Source organism: Mesoplodon mirus (genome assembly GCF_964341445.2).
Source record: "Mesoplodon mirus genome assembly, chromosome: 2".
NCBI lineage: Eukaryota > Metazoa > Chordata > Mammalia > Artiodactyla > Ziphiidae > Mesoplodon > Mesoplodon mirus.
The window spans coordinates 155,366,913-155,393,142 of record NC_138977.1 but is presented as its reverse complement, the minus strand read 5'-3'; the positions used below and the strand labels follow the sequence as shown (position 1 = coordinate 155,393,142).

Below are 26,230 nucleotides of genomic sequence, written 5' to 3'. Positions count from 1 at the left end.
GTGGTGATGGTTGTGGGCATTATCCCTTGAGTTTTGACTCCAGATTCTCTTTATTTTATTTTTAATTTATTTTTTTATTGAGGTATAGTTGATTTACAATATTATATTAGTTTCAGGTGTATGACATAGTAGTGATTCAAAATTTTTTTAGATTATACTCCATTTATGTTTATTATAAGATATTGGCTGTGTTCCCTGTGCTGTACAACATATCCTTGTAGCTTATTTATTTTATATATAATAGTTTGTACCTCTTAATCCCCTATAGCTATCTTGTCCCTTCCCCCTTCCTCTCTCCCCACTGGTAACCACTGGTTTGTTCTCTATATCTGTGAGTCTTTTTTGTTATATTTGCTAGTTTGTTTTATCTTTTAGATTCCACATATAAGTAATAACATACAGTATTAGTCTTTCTCTGTCCAACTTATTTCACTAAGCATAATATATCCTCCAGGTCCATCCATGTTGTTGCAAATGGCAAAATTTTATTCTTTTTTATGGCTGAGTAGTACTCCATTGTATGTATATGTATCTCACATCTTCTTTATCCACTTGTTTATTGATGGGCACTTAGGTTGCTTCCATATTTTGGCCATTGTAAATAATGCTGCTATGAACATTGGGGTGCTTGTATCTTTTCGAATTAGTGTTTTCATTTTCAGATATATACCCAGGAGTGGGATTGCTGGATCATATGGTAGTTCTATTTTTAGGTTTTTGAGGAACCTCCATACTGTTTTCCACAGTGGCTGCACCAGTTTACATTCCCACCAACAGTGTCCAAGGGTTCCTTTTTCTCCACATCCTCACCAACATTTGTGGTCTTTTTGGTGATAGTCATTCTGATAGGTGTGAGGTCAGATTCCCTTTACATTTTAAAAATCTTTTTCTTGCTGTGCTTGCCTAGCAATGTTATTATGAATTCTTTGAGAGCAAGAGCACTTCTATACAATGGCTTTTCAAATTGTAATAAATTAAACAAATAAAAGGTGGTATCATTCATTGGGTCATCTGTAGTAAGTACCTAGAGGGTTATAGACCCCAGAGTAGACGATATCTTGGAATCAACATGTCAATTATGGAAATTAAAAATAGCAAGAATTATCATAATGGATGGGGTTAGTTTTTGGTTTTTGTTTTTTTAAGGAATCTTCCAGTAACAATCTTAAATTGTTATTTGGAGACAGCTTGCATCAGTTAAGGACCCCTTTGTGCAATGTAGAAATAGTACCAGTGTAAAAACTAAAATCTTGGGAATTTTCCTGCTTGAGAAATGAAATAAGGGATAATATAAGATTTTTGGTAGTTTTAAAGAAATATGGGTGGAACACTAGCTGGATGGTGTAATATATACATATAGCAGTTTCTAGAGGGAAGAGACTGTCTTGTGTAGAAGTAGAAAAAAATTGGAGACTCTTAAGACCACAGAGATAGGATATTTGGAGTCATTTTGTTAAGGACATATTTTATTTAAGAGCATATTTTATTTAACCAGTGTATCAAAATGTTATCATATTTAGTATTATAGATTATAATCAATGTAAAAATTCTTGACATTTTAACTTTTTTTCTAAATCTTCGAAATCTGGTGGGTATTCTACACTTAACTGCACATGTCAGCTTGGATCAGCCACACTTCAAGTGCTCAGTAGCCACATGGGGCTAGTGGCTGCTTTGACAGGCAGTGCAGCTCTGACCAGCCTTATCCTTAAGGAACAATACCCTGCATGAATCTGAGGTTATCCTCAGAACTATCCCTGTATTTTATTTTATAAACTGAATAAAATAATAATATAATATATATACAATAATACAAAATATTATTGTATTTTATAAATTATTATAATAATAATTATAATTTATTGTATTTTATAAACTGAATTATATCATGGAGTCACCAGAGAAAACTGGTTCTGGTGCCTTTTGCTAGAATGAGTGAACTGGCTGAACGATACAGTGAAACATGTCTCTAAGGTTGTCTGTAATATAAATTTGTGAATTTCAATGCCAGGAGGTGTGCCTGGGCCTATAAATGAAATATTTAGATTATTAGGTTCTTATTATTATGCTTATAGGAAAGATGGCTGCTCATATGCCTTTGTGGGCTGTGATAAGTGGGATGTGTGTGGCATCTACCCTGGTCTCAGTCCCAGAGCCTCACCACACTTACTTCCTCTCATGTGTCACCTCACTGTTTACCTGTTCATCCATCACCACCTTCACCCTATCCTTGCCCTGTTTATATGCATGATGCTGCTTACTAATTTGTGTTCTTGTTCAGTGCTTATTGTGACAATTTAGGAAGCAAGGCCACTGTAAAACCTAGATCAGAGAAATCATTACTTGATATCAAATATCAGTCTGCCAGGAATAGATAAGATTAGACTGTAAGAAAACACAGGTGCAGTATGAGAGGGAGAGGGGTAGGGGAGAGAGGGGTAGAGGGTGGGGGAGGGAGGGAGGAAGGAAGGAAGGAAGGAAGAAAGGGAGAAAAGGAGGTCAGGAGAAAGGGAGAAAGGAGAGAGTACCATTCTGTTCAGGAAAATCACCTAAATGCAGAGGAAGGAAATCATGGTGGAGGATTTTGTAGCAAAACATTCCCCCAGCCACTGGACAAGCTGCTGTTCTCACCAAGGTCTCAAGATAGGTTGCTCTGGATTTCATAAATATATTGACTTTATCAAATACCTGTACTACACAGGTGGCTGAGACTAGTCCTAAGCCCTCCTCAGCCCCTTCTGAAATTGATAAATGCATTCAACACAGGTTTTGAGCACTTGCTATGTGCTAGACTTTATTCTTGATTCTAGGAATTCAGTGACCAATAGATAATCAAGGTTTCTACCCTTAATGGAGATTGTATGAGTTTATGCGTTGAGAGAGGAAAAAGTGCTGAAAAGGGAGGTTGAGCAGATGATAAGCAAGTAAAACTAATAAACAGTTTTATTAGTAAAACTAATCTTTTTATTAGTAAAACTAATTTTTTTATTAGTAAAACTAATAAACAATTAGTTCAGACTTGGACCAGTTCTTTAAAGGAAACATGTAGAGATGCCTGGGGAAGCCTGCCCTAGCACAGTCAGAAAAGTTTGTCAGAGGTTGGACTTGCACTGAGGGGTGAAGGGTGAGAAGGAGCCAGTAGAGGGAACAGGGAGAGTGCTTGGTTACACAAGGGAAGGAAGGGAGACCAGTCTGGTCGCAGTGTCTGCGCAGGAAGGAATAGTGAGAAAGAAGGTGGCGAGGCAGGCAGGACCCAGTGAGGAGGGGCTGGTACTTTCAAAATTTGTAAGGCCTATGGATTTTATTCCAAATGCAATGAGAAGGCGTTGTGAAGTGATCTAAGGAGAGACACATGGTCCAATTTACATTTGTAACAGATCTGTCTGTCTGCTGGGCAGAGCGGAGTAGAAGGGGTCCAGTGTAGAAGCAAGGAGACCAGTTATGAAGCTATTGGCAGCATTCTACGTGAGAAGTGATGTGGGCTGGAGCAGCGTGGCAGTATTAGAGATGGAGAGCAGTGGATGGTTTTGAGAGGTTTGGAGATAGAGTCGACAAGACTTAATGGATAGGCCTGGATGGGTGACGTGACAGAGTAGGAGAAATCAAGCAGGACTCCTGCTGGTGGGTGACGGGGTTGTAGGGAATAGAGTTCTCTTTTGGCCGTTGGTTAGCATGAGTTGTCTGTTAGTTGTCCTGACGGAGATAGTTGTCAAACGGCCGGTAGTGATTCTGAGAACTGCATTCAGGGACAAGATCAGGGCCAGTGGGTGTCAGCGTAGAAGTGGTATATAAAGAGATGGGAAATCTAGAATCACCTGGGGAGATTTGATAGGCAGAGAAGAGAGGCAGCGGAGATCAGGCCCCGAGGAATAACGGAGTTAATAAATAGATCAAGTAGGAGACCAGGGAGTAACCAGTGAGGTAGGAGGAGCACGAAAAGAGCAGTGTTCCAGGGGCTTCCCTGGTGGCGCAGTGGTTGAGAGTCTGCCTGACGATGCAGGGGACACGGGTTCATGCCCCAGTCTGGGAGGATCCCACATGCCACGGAGCGACTGGGCCCGTGAGCCATGGCCGCTGAGCCTGTGCGTCTGGAGCCTGTGCTCCAAAATGGAAGAGGCCACAACAGTGAGAGGCCCGTGTACCGCAAAAAAAAAAAAAAAAAAAAAAGAGCAGTGTTCCAGATGCCAACTAAATCGAGTGTTTAAGGCAGGATGGAGTAATCAGTTCTGTTGTAAGTTCTTGAGGAGTTGAGTAAGATGAGAACACAATGCTCAGTGGGTTTTACAATGTGGAGGATTCCTTTACATGGTGATCTTGTTGAACCTTTTAGAGGAGTGATTTAAAGCACAAATGACCTCCAGCATCTCCTGCAGGGAGCTTTCCTCACTCTCTTCCATCTCCAGTTCACCCCCATAGGCTAGGTGTCCCCTCTTTGTTCCAGAATAGTTAGGCTTTTCTCTTGTCACTGGACTACCATACTGTAATATGATTTTTATGCTGAAACTATGTTTTTCTTCCAGCCTAAGCTCCTCCGGAGCAAAATTTATACTTTGTTGTTGTTATTTCCTAGCATGATGTAGGCGCTCAACACATGTTTTCTTTTTTCTTTTAATATATATATATTTTTAAATAAATTTATTTTTGGCTGCGTTGGGTCTTCGTTGCTGTGTGTGGGCTTTCTCTAGTTACGGCGAGCAGGGGCTACTCTTCGTTGTGGTGTGCAGGCTTCTTACTGCGGTGGCTTCTCTTGTTGCAGAGCACGGGCTCTAGGAGAGCAGGCTTCAATAGTTGTGGCACGCAGTCTCCGTAGTTGTGGCTCACGGGCTCTAGAGCACAGGCTCAGTAGTTGTGGTGCACGGGCTTAGTTGCTCTGCAGCATGTGGGATCTTCCAGCACTAGGGCTCGAACCTGTGTCCCCTGCCTTGGCAGGCAGATTCTTAACTGCTGCACCACCAGGAAAGTCCCTGAACACGTTTTCTAAATTAATGGGTATTCTTTTTTTTTTTTTAAACAAGATGTTGGGGGCAGGAGTTTATTAATTAATTAATTTATTTTGCTGTGTTGGGTCTTCGTTTCTGTGCGAGGGCTATCTCTAATGTGGCAAGCAGGGGCTACTCTTAATCGTGGTGCGCGGGCCGCTCACTATCACGGCCTCTCTTGTTGCGGAACACAGGCTCCAGACACGCAGGCTCAGTAGTTGTGGCTCACGGGCCTAGTTGCTCCATGGCATGTGGGATCCTCCCAGACCAGGGCTCGAACCTGTGTCCCCTGCATTAGCAGGCAGATTCTCAACCACTGTGTCACCAGGGAAACCCGGTATTCTTTTTTTTTTTTAAATCATGTCTTTTATTTTTAAATTTTATTTACTTATTTTTTTATACAGCAGGTTCTTATTAGTTATCTATTTTATACATATTAGTGTATATATGTCAATCCCAATCTCCCAATTCATCCCACCACCCCCTGCCGCCCCCCATGGGTATTCTTGAATACTGCTTTTTTGCTTGCATTATTTACCCCTGTGTTGTGTCAGGCAGAAGCCAATGAAGAGCCCAGGTTTTCTGATTCTCAGACTGCTGCTCTCTGCCTTCTGTAGCCACTGTCGGGCCTGGGCTGAGGATATATTTTGCCCAGGACTGCCCTCCCCTCCCTCCCCCATACACATCTCACCAGTTGCCAGGGTTTGGTTTGGGAGGCTTACAAAGCTCTAATGCCCTCTTAGACATTTTACCTGTACCTTGTTCCTTGTACCTTCTTGGGAGCCACATGTGAAACCTGTGGAAATCACTTCTTATCTATTTCAGGAACCTCATCTCTTCCCCACCTCAGAGTTCTTTGGGTGAAGTCATCTGCGCTTGCTCCATAGGATTCACCATTTTGGAAACTTTTATTTGCCTCGTTGGATACTTGAGTATTTTTCTTTTTTTTTTTTTGCGGTACGCGGGCCTCTCACTGTTGTGGCCTCTCCCGTTGTGGAGCACAGGCTCTGGACGCGCAGGCTCAGCGGCCATGGCTCACGGGCCCAGCCGCTCCGCGGCATGTGGGATCTTCCCGGACTGGGGCACGAACCCGTGTCCGCTGCATCGGCAGGCGGACTCTCAACCACTGCGCCAGCAGGGAAGCCCGATACTTGAGTATCTTATAGCCGTCGTAGTGACTGCGTAAAGCCACCCCCGAAGGGTTCTTTTTAGCAAGTTTCCTTGTTTCTTTTTGGTAGTTATTTTCCCACCAAGGCTGTGAGGAAGTGGTTTTTTCTTCTATGCTACTTCTATCGCTTTGTTTTGCACTTCATTATCCTCCTGTTGCAACACCCCAATTATACTAGTTGCTGTGGAGATATTAAGTATATTGCTAATAATGGAGGACTATTCTTTTAGGTGGAAGAGTAAAAGCAAGGAAGGATATAAATCTTGTTTTTGTGCAAATGTCTCCTAGTAACAGCAATAACTAAGTGGTATTAGAGGCTATGCTGCAGAAATATCTATACGGGGTTGGTTTATGTTTTTAGAAAGGATTGGCTCTCTTAATTAAAGAAAATATTAATTTAAGCTTCTGGTCCTATTAGAGGTTAACTCCTTATGTTAATACTTTACTATTCATTCTTTAATTTATATCCTTTGTTTAGTAGGATGTTGCTTCATATGGACAAAATCTTTTGTGGACTTTAGCCTTTACAAATTCATTTCTTAAAACTTTTTTTTTCTTTAAAAACTTTACTAAAGGAAACACATTTTAAAATTGTTCATCTGATTTGTATTTCATGAAATCTTACAATTTTCCATGAACTCTATTATAATTAAGGTGATTATGTGTCCTGATTTGCCCAGGACAGTCCCAATGTATACATATTGTCCTGGTTTAATTATTAGTAAGTCTCTCTTTCACTCAATATTGGCCTGGTTAGGGTGTTAAATTATATGGTCACCCTAATTAAAGACCACATTAATAGAAAACTGAGGGAATGAAATATCTTATATATTTTTTTGTTTTAGTCCATGTAACTTAGGTAGATATAGATGTATATGGATATATATGTGGATTATATACATACATGCATACATACACACACACACAAGTATATCTATGTTTTTACTTTTTCCAACTAAACTTATAATTGAGAACTTGCCAAATATCTTGATACTGTGGAAAGATATATATTTATTGTTGTTCTAAGCAAATCAAAAGACTTGCTCATCTTCCTGGTTTCCTCACGTAATATTTTCACGAAGATAATTTTGACTGTGATAACGCCTGACCTGACTCCTCCTAGGTGGGCAGGATCTATTTTCAGGGGGCAATATCATCCTAACAGCAGCTGTTCTGATTCTTTTTTTTTAAATAAATTTATTTATTTTTAAATTTTTGGTGCATTGGGTCTTTGATGCTCTGCGCGGGCTTTCTCTAGTTGCAGCAAGCAGGGGCTACTCTTCATTGTGGTGCACAGGCTTCTCACTGCTGTGGCTTCTCTTGTTGTGGAGCATGGGCTCTAGGCACGCGGGCTTCAGTAGTTGTGGCTCGCGGGCTCTAGAGCACAGGCTCAGTAGTTGTGCCGGCTCACTAGTTGTGCCACATGGGCTTAGTTGCTCCGCGGCATGTGGGATCTTCCCCGACCAGGGCTCGAACCCGTGTCCCCTGCATTGGCAGGTGGATTCTTAACCACTGCACCACCAGAGAAGTCCCAGCTGTTCTGATTTGAAATGACTTCCTGTATGTCAAGTTTTATTTCCGTCTGCCCAATACATGTGTCACCTCTTGTTCACATTAGAATTTCCCCTTCTGCATGTGGAATGGGTGTATGTCCTAGACTGTTCCATTACCTTGTCTCTCTGTTAGCGGTTCCATTATTGATAAACCCGGAAGCAGAACAACAGCTGTGGAGTAAGAAATGAAAGGTCTTTTAAAATCTTGGATACCTTGAAGAATAAAAAGTGCTATTTTGATATTCATTCTTGCATTTAAAAAATATGCACATTCCTTGCCTAATCCTTTTCTCTTAATATCAGGTTTATTATTGTAAATACTCTGAAAGTCATACTAAAGTTTTTATAGTTGATCAAAGATCCTTGGGAAAATTTCTGGCAGGTTATGCTCTGGGGCCAAGGGGACCTTGAAGTGGATTTACAAGAAAGTAAGAGTGAATTAGGAGCATTGGAGACCATCTCTTGCAGTTAATGTCTGGAAAAGGGTCCTGACACGTCCTTCAGTATGTCAGGAGAATAAAAGTTGGTCAAGGGGAAAGGCTTGGCAAGAACCAGCAAGCACCTGTTTTGTGCCAGACAGGGTGAACTCCTATAAACAAACAGACATGGTCCATCACCTTGTGAAGCCTGTCACCCAGTGTGGGAGACACCCAGGCAAAACAAGGAAACAAGAATATAATTAAAAATTGTGAAAGTGGATCAGCAGTGCTGAGAGAGAATAAGAGGAGAGACTTACTTTAGACAGTGGTTAGGAAAGGACCCCTTTGAGGAAGGAGCATTAAAGTTCTGTCTGGGTTCCTCTCTCAGTGTTTTTCCACCTTTTGCTTTCATTATTGCCTTTTTCGACAGGTTTTTTCTAACCACTCCCTTCCCCCTGAGTAATTTTAATGCCCTTTGGGGGACCGCAAACTATTTTTCCACTCTTAGAGCACTAATTTTCACCACTGAGAATTGCACACTCAATCAGTTACTGTCTGTGGCCCTCATTTTGGGGGCAGTCAGAAATAAACTTTTATTAGGTTTAACATAGCATCCTTGGATCCTCAACTGGATTTTAAGTTCCTTGAGGCAGGGAACCATCATCTAGTAATAATAGATGCCACTTAGCATGACTTAAAAAAAAAAATCTTCCATGAGGTTGAGAAAGGTGGAATAAAAATGTTGGAAGTAGGGCTTCCCTGGTGGCACAGTGGTTGAGAGTCCACCTGCCAATGCAGGGGACACGGGTTCGTGCCCCGGTCCGGGAAGATCCCACATGCTGCGGAGCCGCTGGGCCCGTGAGCCATGGCCGCTGAGCCTGCGCGTCCAGAGCCTGTGCTCCACAATGGGAGAGGCCACAACAGTGAGAGGCCCGCGTACCGCAAAAAAAAAAAAAAATGTTGGAAGTAGAGCATGAAAAACAATCCTTAAATGGCCTAGTTAGTCTAATTTTTTATTTAGATGAAGAAACTAAGATTACTAGGAAGTTATTAATCAGTCTCTCTAAGCCAGTTTAGTGCCATTTCCAGGACACTCTGGGTAAGGATCAGATTCAGGAAGGTGGTGATTGTCAAGAGGAGGAGTTCAGGTTTTATTGTAGAGCCTGAAGATTTGCATGTGCACAAAGTTGAAATCTTAGAAAGACTAATTTGGCAGGCTCTTCTAGTACTTTTCTGGAACATGATGATGATCATGACAAGGGTGCTGTTGCTAATAAGGACAAAAAGGAAAAATTTGATTAATAATTGCTTCTGTGTTTCAGAGGCAGCACAACACTGGTCTACAAAGAAAACTATAGGAATTGAGGAGAAAAGTGAACTAAAGATATAGAATACTAATAACCTTTTTCAGAGAAAGGAATTAAGGGGGTGATATAACTGTTCTTTATCATTGAGATTCTTGGGGGTTTTTTTGTTTGTTTGTTTGTTTTGCGGTACGCGGGCCTCTCACTATTGTGGCCTCTCCCGTTGTGGAGCACAGGCTCCTGACGTGCAGGCTCAGCGGCCATGGCTCACGGGCCCAGCCGCTCCGCAGCATGTGGGATCTTCCCAGATCGGGGCACAAACCCGTGTCCCCTGCATCGGCAGGCGGACTCTCAACCACTGCGCCATCAGGGAAGCCTGAGATTCTTTTTTTGTTTAGGGCGAGATTATACATGTCTAAAGGACATGGGTTTATCAAAGATGATTCATATTATATATATTAGGTTGGGAGGAAGGCAGAGAAATATATTTGAAATTAGGAGAAGGAAGCTATATTCTGGAGCTTTTTCTGTGTCTCTGTTTCTATGTGTTAGTGTGTATGTGAGAGAAATTTAGCTTAAGCTACTTCTACTTATCTGACAAGCAGTCTTGGAAACTGGAGTAAGGTGTACCTGTCTTGATGAACTGTCTTGTAATTTCCAGTTGTGCCTCAGTGAATTTTGGAGGTCGGCTCAGTCTGTCAAACAGACATACATTTTGCAGTGATTTCTTCCTTTTACTGTTTCTCCATTGACCACTAGTCACATATAGATCTTAATTTTTTTTTAAGGTTCTTTATCCAGTGGTGTAATCTAAGCCTACTTCCCCCCGACCCCTTTTAATCTTTTTTTGTTTTGTTCTCCTTCTTGACAAGTCAGTTGCTTTTAGTAGGTGAGCAAGGAGCAGGAAAATTATGAGACAACAGCCAGAAGGATATAATTTACAGAAGTTCTTTCTAAATGATTTAGTAGAGAAGATAGAATACTAAAGGTAATATATGGTGTTAGACCCTAAGTTTCATTTCTGTTCTTTTTGCCCCATTTGCCAACCACTTGAGCCCCTGCCCTACTCTACCATCATCATTAAAGAAAATGAGGCTGAATTCTTCTGTTTTAAACGATGTACTTGAACCTAGATTCTAAAGTGCTATTTGTAAAAATAATCTTAAGATTGGGTACATACTCACTTTTTCATACAAATAATTAATTAGCTATTTTTGAATTCTAAGAATCCTTTGATCCCTTTCAATATGAATCTTAAAAAGAAGGAAATATTGACAGAATGCTTTTTTTGAATCACTTGTCCTCAAACACATTTTTATTCATTTAAATGAATAAATTTGATTATATTCTAATGAGAATTTGGATTTAACTCTTTAAATACAACCAGTTTAACAAATATAGTTGTCTGATGAGCCAGCTTTATTATTGTTTGTTTATAAACCACAAGTGTTACTAATAGTTTCTAAATATTGTGTCTGAAAAGGGAAGTAGTGGAAGTAGTGTAGTGTCAGCCATGAGTTGCCATGGACACAGTTGTCATCACCTGTGAGTTGCCAGGGACACGGTTGTCAGTGAGAAGTAGAATGAGCAGAGGCTGTGACTGCAACAGGAAATTGGAGGTGGAACTCTGAGGTCTAGCGTCGTTAGGGTCTACCTCCATCCTAAGGCTGCCTACACAGGAAAAGGTTCAAAGATCCCACACCCTTTGAGGTAGGACTGAAGAGTAAAATTACCACTCAGGGGGTGCTACTTTACAAAAGGTGCTCAGGGTGACCACCTAGGTCACCTGCACACGGTTCCATGTGTAATTCTGAACTGTAATTCACAGAAGACTTAAGAAGGCTGTTGAAGTTGAAATGTTTTCATTTAAAATCACAGTATAAAAACTTACATGGAATTTTGCAAATAGCTGAAAAAATATCTTTTGGGACCTGACTGTTATTTTCTGTGGTCAGATTTCTGTCTTATTGCCAGATGTGTCTCACATTACCTGCATCTTCTTAGCTGTAGCAAGGCTCTTGGTAGCAAGGTTCCTTCCTTGAAGCAAGCAGTTTGGGAACTCTTCACTTAGGGAGCTCTATTAAAGTGCATCTTTGGCTAGGAGAATGTTCTTAAGGGATGTGGTAAAAATGTCATTGTGGAAGGAAAGCAAGTCTTCTCTTAGGTGTAGTTTCATCAGGGTACAAGTTTGCAAATGGCACATTACATATTTGTGCTGAGTCCCCTCCTTATATGTATGTGCTTATGTTGCTCCCTGAATGAAGCCTTTAATTTCAGCAGGATAAGGTGTGCCCTGCCATGTGGTACACAAAGCATCATCTTCATGTCTGTTGGAATGAATATGTACATAGAATATGAAAACCTGTGGCGGCAGAGTTATGAAATCGAGCACTGCCCTGACCACGAATGTTGCTTCATCAACATTAAGCAGTATTTAGAAAGTTCTCTGTACTTAAAAGACTTAAGTGCTTTTGAATTACAAGGCAGTTTTAGATTAGTAGTTGGTGTTTGAGCAAATTGTCATTGTCCTTAAAGGGCATAACTGGAGGCTATTTTGCCATTAATTTTCGAGTGTTGCTTTACAGGTTAAATCACAATATTTGGAGTATTTCTTGTTTTTATTTTTGAAAAAATTATTGCTCTCAAAAATATCTTTAAAATGAATGAGTTTATAGCTAAATCTGAGAAGTAATTTTTTGGAAATTAATAAGCTTTATTTTTTGGAGCAGTTTTCGGTTTACAGAAAAATTGAGCAGAAAGTACTGAGTTCTCATATATGTCCCCTCCTCCCCCAGTTTCCCCTATCATTAACATCTTGCATTAATGGGGTACATTTGTTACAATTGATGAGCCAGTGTTGATACACTATTTTTTTTGAATTTTATTTTCTTTATTTTTTTTATACAGCATGATACACTATTAACTAAAGACCATAGTTCACATTAGGGTTCACTCTTGTTGTACATTCTATAGGGTTTTTTTTTTTAATTGGGGTATAGTTGCTTTATAATGTTGTGTTAGTTTATGCTGTACAACAAAGTGAATCAGCTATATGTATACATATATCCCCTCCCTCCTGGACCTCCCCCCCCAAGTCCCACCCATTTAGGTCACCAAAGAGCACTGAGCTGAGCATAACCATCATTTACAGTATCATATAGAATAGTTTCACCACCCTAAAAATCCCCTGGCAACCACTGATCTTTCTATTGTCTCTGTAGTTTTGCCTTTTCCAGAATGCCATGTAGTTGGAATCATATAGTATATAGCCTTTTCAGATGGGCTCTTTTACTTAGCAATTTGCACTTAAAGATCTTCCATGTCTTTTTGTAGCTTGAGATAGCTCATTACTTTTTGTCACTGAATAATATTCCATTGTATGATGTATCACAGCTTATCCATTCCCCCATTGAAGGACATCTCGTTTGCTTCCACTTTTTGGCAATTCTGAATAACCTTGCTATAAATATTTGTATGTGTGCAGGTTTTTGTGTGGACATAAGTTTTTAACTCCTTTGGGTAAATACCAAGGAGCACGATTGCTAAACTGTACAGTAAAAGTGTATTTAGTTTTATAAGAAACCATCAGACTGTCTTCCAAAGTGGTTGTACCATTTTGCATTTCGACCATCAGTTAATGAGTGTTCTTGTTGCTCTACGTACTCACCATCATTTGGTTTTGTCAGTGTTCCAGATTTTGGGCATTCTGATAGGTGTAGTGGTATCTCATTGCTGTTTTAATTTGCATTTCCTGTGTGACATGTGATGTGAAGCATCTTTTCATATGCTTATTTGCCATCTCTGTATCTTCTTTGATGAGGTATGTTCAAGTCTTTGACCCATTTATTTATTGGGTTGTTTGTTTTCTTATTGTTGAGTTCTAAGACTTTTCGGTATATTTTGGAACAGTCCTTTATCATATATATATATATATTTTTTTTTTTTTTTCCTTCGGTACGCGGACCTCTCACTGCTGTGGCCTCTCCTGTTGCGGAGCACAGGCTCCGGACGCGCAGGCTCAGTGGCCATGGCTCACAGGCCTAGCCGCTCCACGGCATGTGGCATCTTCCCGGACTGGGGCACGAACCCGTGTCCCCTGCATCGGCAGGCGGACTCTCAACCACTGCGCCACCAGGGAAGCCCTATCATATATTCTTTTGCAAACATTTTCTGCCAGTCTGTTGCTTGTCTTCTCATTCTCTTGACATTGCCTTTCACAGAGCACAAGGTTTTAATTTTAGTAAAGTCCAGCTTATCAGTTATTTCTTTCAAGGATTGTGCTTTTTGCTGTTGTATCGGAAAAGTAATCTCCATATCCAAGGTCAATTGGTTTTCTCCTGTGTTATCTTCTAAGAGTTAGTTTTGTGCTTTACATTTAGGCCTGTGATCCATTTTGAGTTAACTTTTGTGAAGGGTGTAAGATCTGTGTCTAGATTCATTTTTTTGCATGTGAATGGCCAGCTGTTCCAGTACCATTTATTGAAAAGACTATCTTTGCTCCAAGGTATTGTCTGCTCCTTTGTCAAAGATCCGTTGACTTTATTTATGTGGGTCTATTTCTGGGCTCTCTATTATATTTCATTGACTTCTTTGTCTATTCTTTCACCAATATGAGACTATCTTGATTACTCTAGCTTTAAATTGTCTTGAAGTCAGGTAGTGTTATTTTCCTTCAAAATTGAGTTGGCTATTCTGGGTCTTCTGTCTCTCCATATAAACTTTATTTATTATTTATTTATTGGCTGAGTTGGTTCTTTGTTGCTGGGTGCGGGCTTTTTCTCTAGCTGTGGTGAGCGGGGGCTACTCTTCTTTGCAGTGCGTGGGTTTCTCATTGCAGTAGCTTCTCTTGTTGTGGAACACGGGCTCTAGGCGCATGGGCTCCAGTAGTTGCAGCACGTGGGCTTAGTAGTTGTGGCTCGCAGGCTCTAGAACGCAGGCTCAGTAGTTGTGGCGCAAGGGCTTAGTTGCTCTGTGGCATGTGGGATCTTCCCAGACCAGGGATTGAACCCGTGTCCCTTGCATTGTCAGGTGGATTCTTAACCACTGTACCACCAAGGAAGCCCTCCATATAAACTTTAGAATCCGTTTGTCAATATCTACAAAATAACTTGCTGGGATTTTGATTGGGATTGCATTGAATCTGTGCTTCAATTTGGGAAGAACTGACTTCTTAACAACATTAACTCTTCCTATTCATGAACATGGAATATCTCTCCATTTATTCAGTTTTTCTTTGATATCTTTAATCAGTCTTGTAGTTTTCCTCATGTAGATCTTATACATATTTTGTTAGATTTATACCTAAGTATTTCAATTTTGGGGGGAGAGCTGCTAATGTAAATAGTATAGCGTTTTAAATTTCAAATTCCAGTTGTTCATTGTTGGTATATAGGAAAGTGGTTGACTTTTGTATGTTAACCTTGTATCCTGCAACCTTGCTATCATTGCTTATTAGTTCTAGGAGTTTTTTTGGTCATTTCAGATTTTCTACATAGATGATCATGTTGTCTGTGAAACAAAGATAGTTTTATTTCTTCCTTCCCAATCTTTATATTTTTTATTTCCTTTTCTTATCTAACGGTATGAGCTTGGATTTCCAGTTTGATGTTAAAAAGCAGTGGTGAGAGGGCACATCCTTACCTTGTTCCTGATCTTAGTGGTAAAGCTCCAAGCTTTCAGCATTTAGTACAATATGATATTAGCTGTAGGCTTTTTGTAGATGTTCTTTATCAAGTTGAGAAAGTTCCTCTCTCTCCCTAGTTGACTGACAGTTTTTATCATGAATGGGTGCTGGATTTTGTCAAATGCTTTTTCTACATCTGTTGGTATGATCATGTGATTTTTCTTCTTTAGCCTGTTGATGTGATGGATTACATTAATTCATTTTCAGCTGTTTAATTAGCCTTGCATACCTTTTATAGATCTCATTTAGGCATGGTGTATAATTCTCTTCTTATATAGTTGGATTCAATTTTTGATATTTTGTTGAGGATTTTGCATCTGTGTTCATGAGAGATAGTGGTCTACAGTTTTCTAGTATTGTTTTTGTCTGGTTTTGGTATTAGGGTAATGCTGGCCTCATAGAATGAATTAGGAAGTATTCCCTCTACTTTTATCTTCTGAAAGAGATTGGTATGATTTCTTCCTTAAATACCTGGTAGTATTCAGTGGTAAACCCATCTGGGCCTGGTGCTTTGTATTTTATAAGGTTATTAATTTTTTTTTGGCTATTCCTAACCACTGGACTGCCAGGGAATTCCCAAGGTTATTAATTATTGATTCAATTTATTTAATAGATATAGGCTTATGCAGATGGCTTGTTTCTTGTGAGTTTTGGCAGATTGCATCTTTGAAGCAATTGGTCCATTTCACCCAGGTTATTAAATTTATGGGCATAGATACATTCATAGTATTCCTTTATTATCCTTTTAATGTTTGTGGGGTCTACAGTCCTCTCTTTTATTTCCGATATTTGAAGTTTGTGTTCTTTTTTTTTTCTTAGTTAGCCTGCCTAGAGACCTGTTGATTTTATTGATCTTTTCAAATAACAAGCTTTTGGTTTCATTAATTTTCTCTTGATTTCCTGTTTTCAATTCCATTGATTTATGCTCTAATTTTGTATTATTTCTTTTCTTCTATTTACTTTGGGTTTAATTTGCTCTTCTTTTACTAGTTTCCTAAGGTATAAGCTTAGATTATTGATTTTAGATCTTCCTTTCTAAAATGTGCATTCATTGCTATAAATTTCCTTCTGCTTTTGCTGCATCCATAATTTTTTTTTTTTTTTGCCATACCACATGGCATATGGAACTTCCCCAACCAGGGATTGAACCTGTACCCTGCAGTGGAAGTGCAGAGTCTTAACCACTGGACCACCAGGGAAGTCCAAAATAATTTTTTTTTTAATTTGGCCACGCCACGTGGCATGTGGGATCTTAGTTCCCTGACCAGGGATCGAACCCTTGCCCCCTGCATTGGAAACATGGAGTCTTAACCACTGGATCGCCAGGGAAATCCCTGCATCCATAAATTCTGATGTTATATTTTCATTTTTATTTAGTTCAAAATATTTAAAAAATTTCCCTGGGATCTCTTTATTGGCTCATGTATTAATTAGAAATGTGTTATTAATCTCCAAGTATTTTGGGATTTTCTAGCTATCTTTCATTATTGATTTCTAGTTTAATTCCACTTTGATCTGAAAGGAGACATTGTATAATTTCTGTTCTTTAAAATTTATTAAGGTGTGTTTTATGGCCCAGAATGTGGCCTCTCTTGGTGAAAGTTCATGTGAGTTTGAGAAGAATGTGTATTCTGCTGTTACAAGAAGTAGTCTAGGGATGTCAGCTAGATCCAGTGGATTGATTGTGTTGTTGAGTTCAACTTGATTTTCTGTATGCTGGATCTGTTAAAGTGACTTTTAAAGATCACACTTAGCAATATCAGAATCCAGGTTAAAACCAGGTCTCCTGACTGTAGTAAAGTATTCTTTGCTCATGCTCTGTCCCTCAGGAAGCCTCTTTACTTTCTTGTTTTCATCGTATTTCCCACTGCTCTCAATTAGAGAGTGACTCACCACCTAATACATTATTACAGTTTAAAGTACCATGAAAGAGTGAAAAATGAATGTGTGTATTCTCAGTGGGGAGAATACACATGCTTGCGTTTCCTTGACATAGTTTTGTTTGTTTGTTTGTTTAGAAAGGTGATCCAACATTGGGATTATTTACTGTCTGTAAACCTTTCTGTAAGGGTGAATAGGAATTATTCTTTACTTTTCTCTAGAGCAAGCTTTAGACACTTCAGGGAGGTTAGGGAGGACCTCAGAGTTTCTTTTTCGATGCGCTAAACCTCATCCTCTCTTCTCTGAAATCAAGGTGGTGTCCAAAGTATTCAAAGCCCATGGGTTGATTTCAATAGCAAGAGAGAGGGTAGGATGGTCATTAATAATGACATTCATAATGTTTACTCAGACTTTTCCTTCATGTACTCTGAGATATAGCCTCTGACCATGCATGACATAGAAGCTCAACATAAAAGTACACAGCTGATTTATTTACTTGGTCAGCATCACCATCCATTTCTATGACAGCCCGTTAGAGCCTGATTTCTACCAGCAGGTTCTACCAGCAGGAGCTCTGGTTTACAACTTGATTCTCACCACTGGCCCCTGCCCTCAAAATATGTTCATCATCCCTGGGCTTTGGATGCGTTGCTTCATTTTCCTTTATTTTTGCTCAAGGTTCAGTTGCAAAACCTTGCACACCTTCTGCTAGTGTGCCCCTCATTTCACTTCTTTCTTCTTCCCCCTTTCCAGTTATTCCTGGTATTTTAATTGTTCTTTTATTTGGACACCAAATAACTCTTTGTGGTCCTGAGAGTTTACTTTCTTGACTCAACATTTTGTTCTCTGAACATCATCCTTCCTCCAAGACTTAAAAAGAAGATCTTGAGGGCTTGCCTGGTGGTGCAGTGGTTGAGAGTCCGCCTGCCGATGCAGGGGACACGGGTTCGTGCCCCGGTCCGGGAGGACCCCACATGCCGCGGAGCAGCTGGGCCCGTGAGCCATGGCCACTGAGCCTGCGGGTCCGGAGCCTGTGCTCCGCAACGGGAGAGGCCACAACAGTGAGAGGCCCATGTACCGCAAAAAAAAAAAAAAAAAAAAAGATCTTGAAAGACATTGCTTTGTGAAATAGAGGATTATGTAAATATGCCAGTATGTATTTTGCTTTGATATTGCTTGGAAGGAACGTTGGAAACCTGTTGGGTGAGGATGTCTGTGATGGATCATGATACACAGGTAGACCAGGTAAACTTTGTAAGAGTTAAAGTAAGTACAAATTATTCATTTTCTAAAACAAGAGAAGCAAACTGCTGATAACTAGTGAGGAGGCTGGAGTAATCAATCTCTTGGAAACATTAAGAGCAAGGACAACAAAAGATTAAGAGAGAGAAAAATAAGAACTAAAGGAAATGGATTACAAAACCAAGAAACTTGGGAATCTAAAGGAGACTTCCCAAGCAAGAGCTGGAGAGCTAGTGCAAGTTTAGTGCTGGCTGAATTACTCAGGTGTAGCTAGTCTGCTCATTCTGTTAATCTACTCAGGTACCTATACTATAGAATCCTTGTGGTTTTGATTATAATGCTTCTGTATCCTGAGGAGTTACTCTGCCTCCCCACAAACGTCCTTTCTCCCTGACCAAAGGTGAATTCTCTCTGTCTGGCAGCCTCCTTCTAATAACACCCCCTCCACCACCGCCACCCCCGCCCCCGCAATTTGTTTCTGTCTTAATTCATATTTATCCATGTCTGGTTTCATTTTTACTTCTAGTTTCATTTTTATTTTCAAAGACAGCATTTTATTTGAGCAAAAGTAGTAATCACAGCAAATATGTACATTTTACTTTAATTTTATGAACTATATAATTATGCTATATTTAACTAGAGGGGCTGATCTCTTTGCTACCTGGTGGCATGTTACCACAAATGGCATCTTGCTAAAAAGAAAACTTTTTAAGTTGCCGAGACAGAATGTTTTTATTCGCCTACCCCACACATAGTTACCAAAATGAAAAATGAGGTTTATTATTTTTATCCTTAGTACGTGATATTAAACAGACTCTGTGCTTATCATAATACTAAACTTCTTTAAGAGACTGTTAATATAATAGCTGATATTTGGAAATTTATTTTGGGAGTTTAAGACTCACCTTTTCTCTTTAACTTTTAAATTATAGTAACAATTCATGTTTATTTTAGAAAATTTTGAACCTTGATACGCAAAGGGAAACCTTAAGTCATCTATAATCTATCACCTGTTAAAATTTTGCATGATCTTTCCAGAATTTACATTTATGTGTGCAACTTTTTTTTTGCAGCACCGCCCGGCATGTGGCATCTTAGTTCCCCGACCAGGGGTCGAACCCATGCCCCCTGCAATGGAAGTGCAGAATCCTAACCACTGGACTGCCAGGGAATTCCCATGTACAACTTTTAAAAAACAAGATAAATAGGGTCATACATATATCACTGTTTTGCACTCATGGATATATCATGAACCTCTTGTCACTCCCCACTCAACATGGTAGAGAAGTATTTCAGTATTCTGTTGCATTCATCCATCATAATTTATTTAAGCAACCCACTGTTGTTGGATACTTAGTTATTTCCAGTTTTTCACTGTTATTAATAATGTCAGAGGCTCAGAGTTAAATCTTGTTCACAATCTTAGGGTGTTTGTAAAATATAAGAAATGTATTTTACAGTAGTCCTAGAGAGCAGCTTGATATTTTTGTGTTTTTTTTTAACAGAAATATTTTGATTTGGGTCTCTTTCCTCACCAGTAAGTTTAAAACACCTTCTCACTTTCAGTGTTAAAGTATAAAAATATTGTTTTCTTTGGTTGCAGTAGGTCTGAAAACATTTCTTAAAATTAAGTAATAATTGAAGTTTCACTGTTATGATACTATGTGGTACTATTTCTTGTGACTTTTACTCTAAAGAGTTGAGGAATTCGAATCTAACAACAACTTTGTGTCCTGAAGGAAAGAACTAGATTGACGATTGTCTCTTCATGGAAGACCTAACAGAAAAACTGTAGAGGCTGAGAGACACAGGGCTTTTTAAATCTGTTCAACTTCTTCTCTCTGGGCTTTAAAAAAAAAAAAAAAAGGGCTCCTATTTCTGGGATGTTTGAATGCTGCTTGTATTAGGCAGAGGGAAGTACAGGGTGACCTTTCAAATTTGAGTCTATAATTAGAAAACACTATTTGAGTTCTCATCATACAGTTTTACTCTTAAAGCACCCGTCTAAATTAGTCCGTCCTCCCTCCCCCGTTTCTCCCTCCCTCTGTCACTCATACCTGCCATGTGTACATCCAAGGACTCTGCTTCTGAAAATCTTCAAGGCATCAAACTTGTGGGTTTCATGATATGTAATGCTTTCCTCCCTTCCTCCCCCCTTTATAAGATTCCTTCAAGGACTTCATTGTCTTACTGGCAAGGGGCTTACATGGGACTCTTCAGGAACACAGCTGGCTATCTTATAAAGCGGGGGTTACTCAGTGAACAAATAATATCAACTATGTGCCAGGAGCACAGCAGATAAACCTGACAGATGGGGTTTATAGTCCGACAGAAAAGAGCCAGTAAACCTTTACCAGTAGTTGACTAGAGAGTTACAATTAGCAAACAGTTATGGTGGAGAAAAAGTATGGAGTGATATGGAAGCAGGTAAAGGGGACCCTAATCCAATCTGGAAGAGTCAAGAAGAGGCTTCTTTTCAAGGAAGTGATATTTGTCCAAAGATGCATGGGGATTTATTATACATGCCATCCTGTGCTCTTCTTCCTTGCCAGGTGCTATGTTTAGTGCCTGTAAACTACAAGTGAATTAATCTATTTCTGCTTTCTTTGGGTGGCTTTAGTAATACCCCCCAAGAATTAAAATGAAAATACATTGTTATAGTTGATTACCAACTTTAAGATGGAACACTATTTCAATCTGAAGAAACATTCTTAAATAATCAGTCCTAAGAACAACACACTTTGCCTGATGGAATGAAAAAAGCTGACAAATCACTGGAACATCAGCTAATTCACAGGGTTTATGGAATAGCTTGGGAGTTCAGCTGTGTCATGTCTTCCATGTACAGCAGGGGAATATCTGAAGGAACAAAGGTCCTTGGCTAGCTAAGGTTTGCTCTCTAATAACTAGTCTTTAAAATAAAAATTAATCTGTTTTCCAACTTACAATAAAATGTGCCTCAAGCACAATGGCTTTTGTAATTTGGAAATGCTCCACGTTTAACTGTTAGGTAGAGCCTGAGATGACTATGACAAATAGAAATATTCTTTGAGCTGTTCAATCCCCTGAGATATTATGGCTGTTCTTTGGCCAGATGGTGACTCTCAAGTCCATTAGACTTAAAAACAGAGGCTTCTGTGGAAAGTCACTTTCAATGCATCAGGTTACTTAGTGTTTCTATGTGGCTCTACCTTGGCCATCTCCTGATGGTAGAGAATTTGTTCCACAAATCTGGAACTGTCTTCTCTTCAACTCTTATCAGATGCATGGCTGAGGGATATGGAAGTAAAGGATGGATTTCTGGTGCAGTTGTGTCCCTGAAATAAGCCAGACCATCAGAGCTGCTTATTTATATTGCATTGCCTTGGCTTCCTACCGAAGAAACTCTAGAGAGCCATGCTTCGGAATTTATTGAGGGTCATGATGAAAAACTATCATGTGACATGGTCTCCCTGATCTGTGCTGTTGCTCACTGACTCTTGTGTACAGACCTGCAGTGAGCATGTTACAGCTAAGTGTCAAGAAAAACTTTTTTTCCCCTGGGGGATAAAACATGGTTCCCCATTCCCCATTCTTCCAATACATGCAGATATGGAGATACTCACACTCTTGAGTTTGGAAAATTTTGTCTCTTCTCTTTTTTGCTCTAGCTGCAAAGGAACTGAGAGTCAAATATGTATCCCAGTTTTTGTCATGTTGTAAGACTTAACCAGTACACTCAATTCCCCCTGTTCTTTCCTTTCTATTTTAGTTAGTTAATAAATATGGATAATGCATACTATATGCCAGGTGCTGTTTCTAAGGTCTTTATAAGTATTAACTCCTTCACCCCTCTTAAGGACCCTATGAAGTTAGTGCTGTTGTTATCCCTATTTATAGATGAGGAAACTGAGGCACAGGGAGGTTATGTATCATGTCTGGAGTCCCAGAGGTGCTGAGTGTGGCGATTCCTTGCTGGGAGTGGGTGAGACAATATTCAGTCACAGGAAACACACCCGCACTCCTCCCACTGCATCTTGTGATCAAGAACCCCTGGGCTTCCCTGGTGGTGCAGTGGTTGAGGGTCTGCCTGCCAATGCAGGGGACAAGGGTTCGTGCGCTGGTCCGGGAAGATCCCACATGCTGTGGAGCGGCTGGGCCCGTGAGCCATGGCCGCTGAGCCTGTGCGTCCGGAGCCTATGCTCCGCAATGGGAGAGGCCACAACAGTGAGAGGCCCGCGTACCGCAAAAAAAAAAAAAAAAAAAAAGAACCCCTGGTCTCTATTTACCTGGCTTTCTGATCCTATGTTACTCCTTTTACAGGAGTATTTTACTTCTTAGTTGTATCATTTACTTTATTCCTTTATGAAGTGGTGCATGGTGTATATACTTCAAATGAAAATAAATGAACTTCCATGACACTCTTTTAAATGGGTCTTCTCTTAACTACTTCAGGATGTGTACAGAGTGTTTGGAGTAGTCAGCATGAATTTGCAGTCTAACATCCGCCCCCTTTACCCATCTCCTTTTCAACAAGAGCACACATTTAAAGTTTGACTAGATGAAAAAAACTATAAGCTGATGATGTTATCGGTATCATTAATACCATGTTAGAAACAATTATAAATGTCCACAGACTTAAGTTATGGCCCAGGAACCACTATCTGCTCTTTTTTAATTTGACTTACCCCTGCTACCTAAGAAATAAACTGTTGCCCTGTTTTGTTTTTTTGTTTTTGTTTTTGCTGTACGCGGGCCTCTCACTGTTGTGGCCTCTCCTGTTGTGGAGCACAGGCTCCGGACGCGCAGGCCCAGTGGCCATGGCTCACGGGCCTAGCCGCTCCGCGGCATGTGGGATCTTCCCAGACCGGGGCACAAACTCGTGTCCCCTGCATCGGCAGGCGGACTCTCAACCACTGCGCCACCAGGGAAGCCCTGGTTTATGAGCTACTTTAAGTTTCAGCTTCTCCCAACTTGACACTCTGGGCTTGTTTCTACATACCGCGCTGTGTGTAGGTACATGAAAAGCATTGGACCTTCGGGATGTGTGTCTTCTTGAGAAATCTCTTTGTTAGCCCAGTTCTTACCTTATTAGGTATTTATCTAAGCTAACTTGACTCTTGACCTTATAAATAGGCAATTGAATTGATCCTTTTGATAGAGTAGCTCAAGTTGGCAGATGCAAAGATTAGCCCATGAGATTATTGGTGGGTGTTAACAGTGCAACCAGTGTCCCTACAGGCAGGGACAGGCATGGTTTGGGGATACTTGGAGGCCATATTTTTAGGCACCTTTAATATTAAGAGGCACATGTACTACCTGATTGAATATGAATATACATTAATTTCTTCTAATAGTACCTCTGTGTTCCAGAAATGGCTTAAATATGGGGAACCTCTGAAGGGTTTCAAGTGAGAGTAAATTTTTAGAAAGATCAGATTTTCCTGTGGAAAATCAGGAGCGGGAGAAGATTAAGGCAATCTAGGGGAAACACTGGTGGCTGGAAGTAGGGTCAGGTTAGTGTCAGTGGTGGGTGAAGTCAAGAGAGAGGTCATAGCTGGAACGAGGTCCCAAGTGAAATGAGAAAGACATTCTCTGAGGGTGGAGCGGTCTTTTCAAAGGAGTGAATGTGGCCCATTGAGTGTATTGTATGGTATCTGCAATGTAAACTAAGTTGCTTCCTATTATGGGCCTTATTGGAACTTAGCACTGTTGACCAGTTGAAGTCTATTCATCTCTACCCGGCATTTCAGATATACTTATGTTTTTTAATTTTAATTTTGGCCACGCCGAGTGGCTGGCAGGATGTTAGTTCCCCAGCTAACGATCAAACCTGGGCCCCAGCAATGAAAGCACCACGTCCTAACCACTGGACTGCCAGGGAATTCCCTTGTTCTTTAATTTTTATAACAACTTTATTGAGATGTAATTCATACCATAAAATTCTCTCTTTTAAAGAGTATAATCAGTGATTTTTAGTGTATTCACAGAGTTGTGCACCATCACACTATCTAATTTTACAACATTTATATCATCCCCAAAAGAAACCCCATACACACTTTTTTAAAAAAATTTATTTATTTTTGGCTGCATTGGGACTTTGTTGCTGCGTGCGGGCTTTCTCTAGTTGTGGTGAGCGGGGGCTGCTCTTCTTTGCAGTGCCCGGGCTTCTCATTGTGGTGGCTTCTCTTATTGCGTAGCACGGGCTCTAGGTGTGTGGGCTTCAGTAGTTGTGGCTCACGGGCTCAGTAGTTGTGGCTCGCAGGCTCAGTAGTTGTGGCGCACGGGCTTAGTTGCTCCACAGCATGTGGGATCTTCCCGGACCAGGGCTCAAACCCGTGTCCCCTGCATTGGCAGGTGGATTCTTAACCACTGCGCCACCAGGGAAGCCCACTGCGCCACTAGAAACCCCATACACATTGATATTCACTACCAATTCTCTTCTGCCTCCAGCCCCTGGCAATGCTCATCTTCTTTCTCCATACCTACTTCTCTCAGAGGTATGGATCTGCCTCTTCTGCACACTTCAAATAAATGGAATCATGCAATATGTGATCTTTTGTAACTGGCTTCTTTTATTTAACGTTGTCAAGGTTCATCCATGTTCTAGCATATATCACTCCTTCATTCCTTTTTATTGCCAAATAATATTTTATGATATGGATACACCACATTTTGTTCATCCATTCATCAGCTGATGGACGTTTGGATTGTTTCCATTTTTTGGCTGTTATGAATAGTGCAGAATGAACATTTGTGCACAAGTGTTTGTGTGGACTAGGGCTTTCATTTTTCTTGGGTATATAACTAGGAGTGACACATTCGTTCTTGAGTCTCTTCCAAGAGTTGAGTATTTTTGGTGAAAGTGGGATCTCAGTTGAAAATCAGTTTCTGGTTGCGGATATGTATGTATATGTCCTGTAATTGTTAAACATAGATTTTAATGAAATTTGTTAAGCATTTAAAAGGTATATATACATCAACTACCAAATATCGTGTGTGTGTCTTTGTGTGTGTGTGTGTGTGTGTGTGTCTGTGTCTGTGTGTGTATCCCAGTCTATACTCTTAGGATGTTCATATGGTGGTTCTATGAATTGTAAACTTCTGGAAAATGGTATACATTTTACTTCCACCCACCAGTCAAATTTCAGCTACTTAAAATCCATTGAAAGAGAGGAGGGAGAGATGAATAGGTGGAGCGTAGCAGATTTTTAGGGCAGCGAAACTACTCTGATACTTTAATAGTAGATACATGTCATTATACCTGTGTCCAAACCCATAGAATGTATTCCAGCAAAGGTAAACGTTGCTGTAAACTGTGGACTCTGGGTGATTATGATGAGTCCATGTAGGTTCATTGATGGTAACATATGTACCACCCACTCCATGGGGGACGTTGATAATGGAGGAGGCTATGCATGTGTGGAGAAGTATGGGAAATCTGTGCACTTTCTGCTCAATTTCACCATGAATCTAAAACTCCTCTAAAAAATAAAGTCTATTTAAAAACCCATTAAAATATCACAGCAGTTGTGTGTATTTCGAAGGGAATCCTCCACCATTTTGTTTGAACATGACAGATTATGCACCTCACAGCAGCCTGGGTTTCGGTGACACTGAGTTTGCCTGTGTATTGGCAGTTCCTCACCTGCTCTGCAAAGCCCTCGGTGACCTGGCCTCTGGCCTCTTGTCTCGGGCCTCTGGTCTCCACTGCACTTCTCTATTCCTGAGTTTCAATGCTCCATTGCCTTTCCATTCTCTAAACCTGCCTGGCTCATTCCTGCCTCAGGGCCTTTGAACCAGCTGCTTCTTTGACCTGGAATGCTCTTCTTCCATGTCCCATCCCCCATTATTATTAAGTCTTAACTCAAATAGCATCCCCTCACTCCCTAACCGCTTGCTCTAAATCAGCCATGCCAGCCTCGCTCTGATTCTGACTGACTTCTCTCAGTGGCATTTATCACAGGCTTCCTTTATCTGCTTGTGAGCATCATGATGGGAATCCACCTACCTTCCTTGCTC

The 26,230-nt window shown here is 40.3% G+C and overlaps 1 protein-coding gene across 4 annotated transcripts in view; it reads left to right on the top strand.

The window, feature by feature from the left end:
- Positions 1–26,230, top strand: part of SGMS2 (sphingomyelin synthase 2) — an 89,478-nt gene that overhangs the window by 11,330 nt on the left and 51,918 nt on the right. The window lies entirely within an intron of this gene.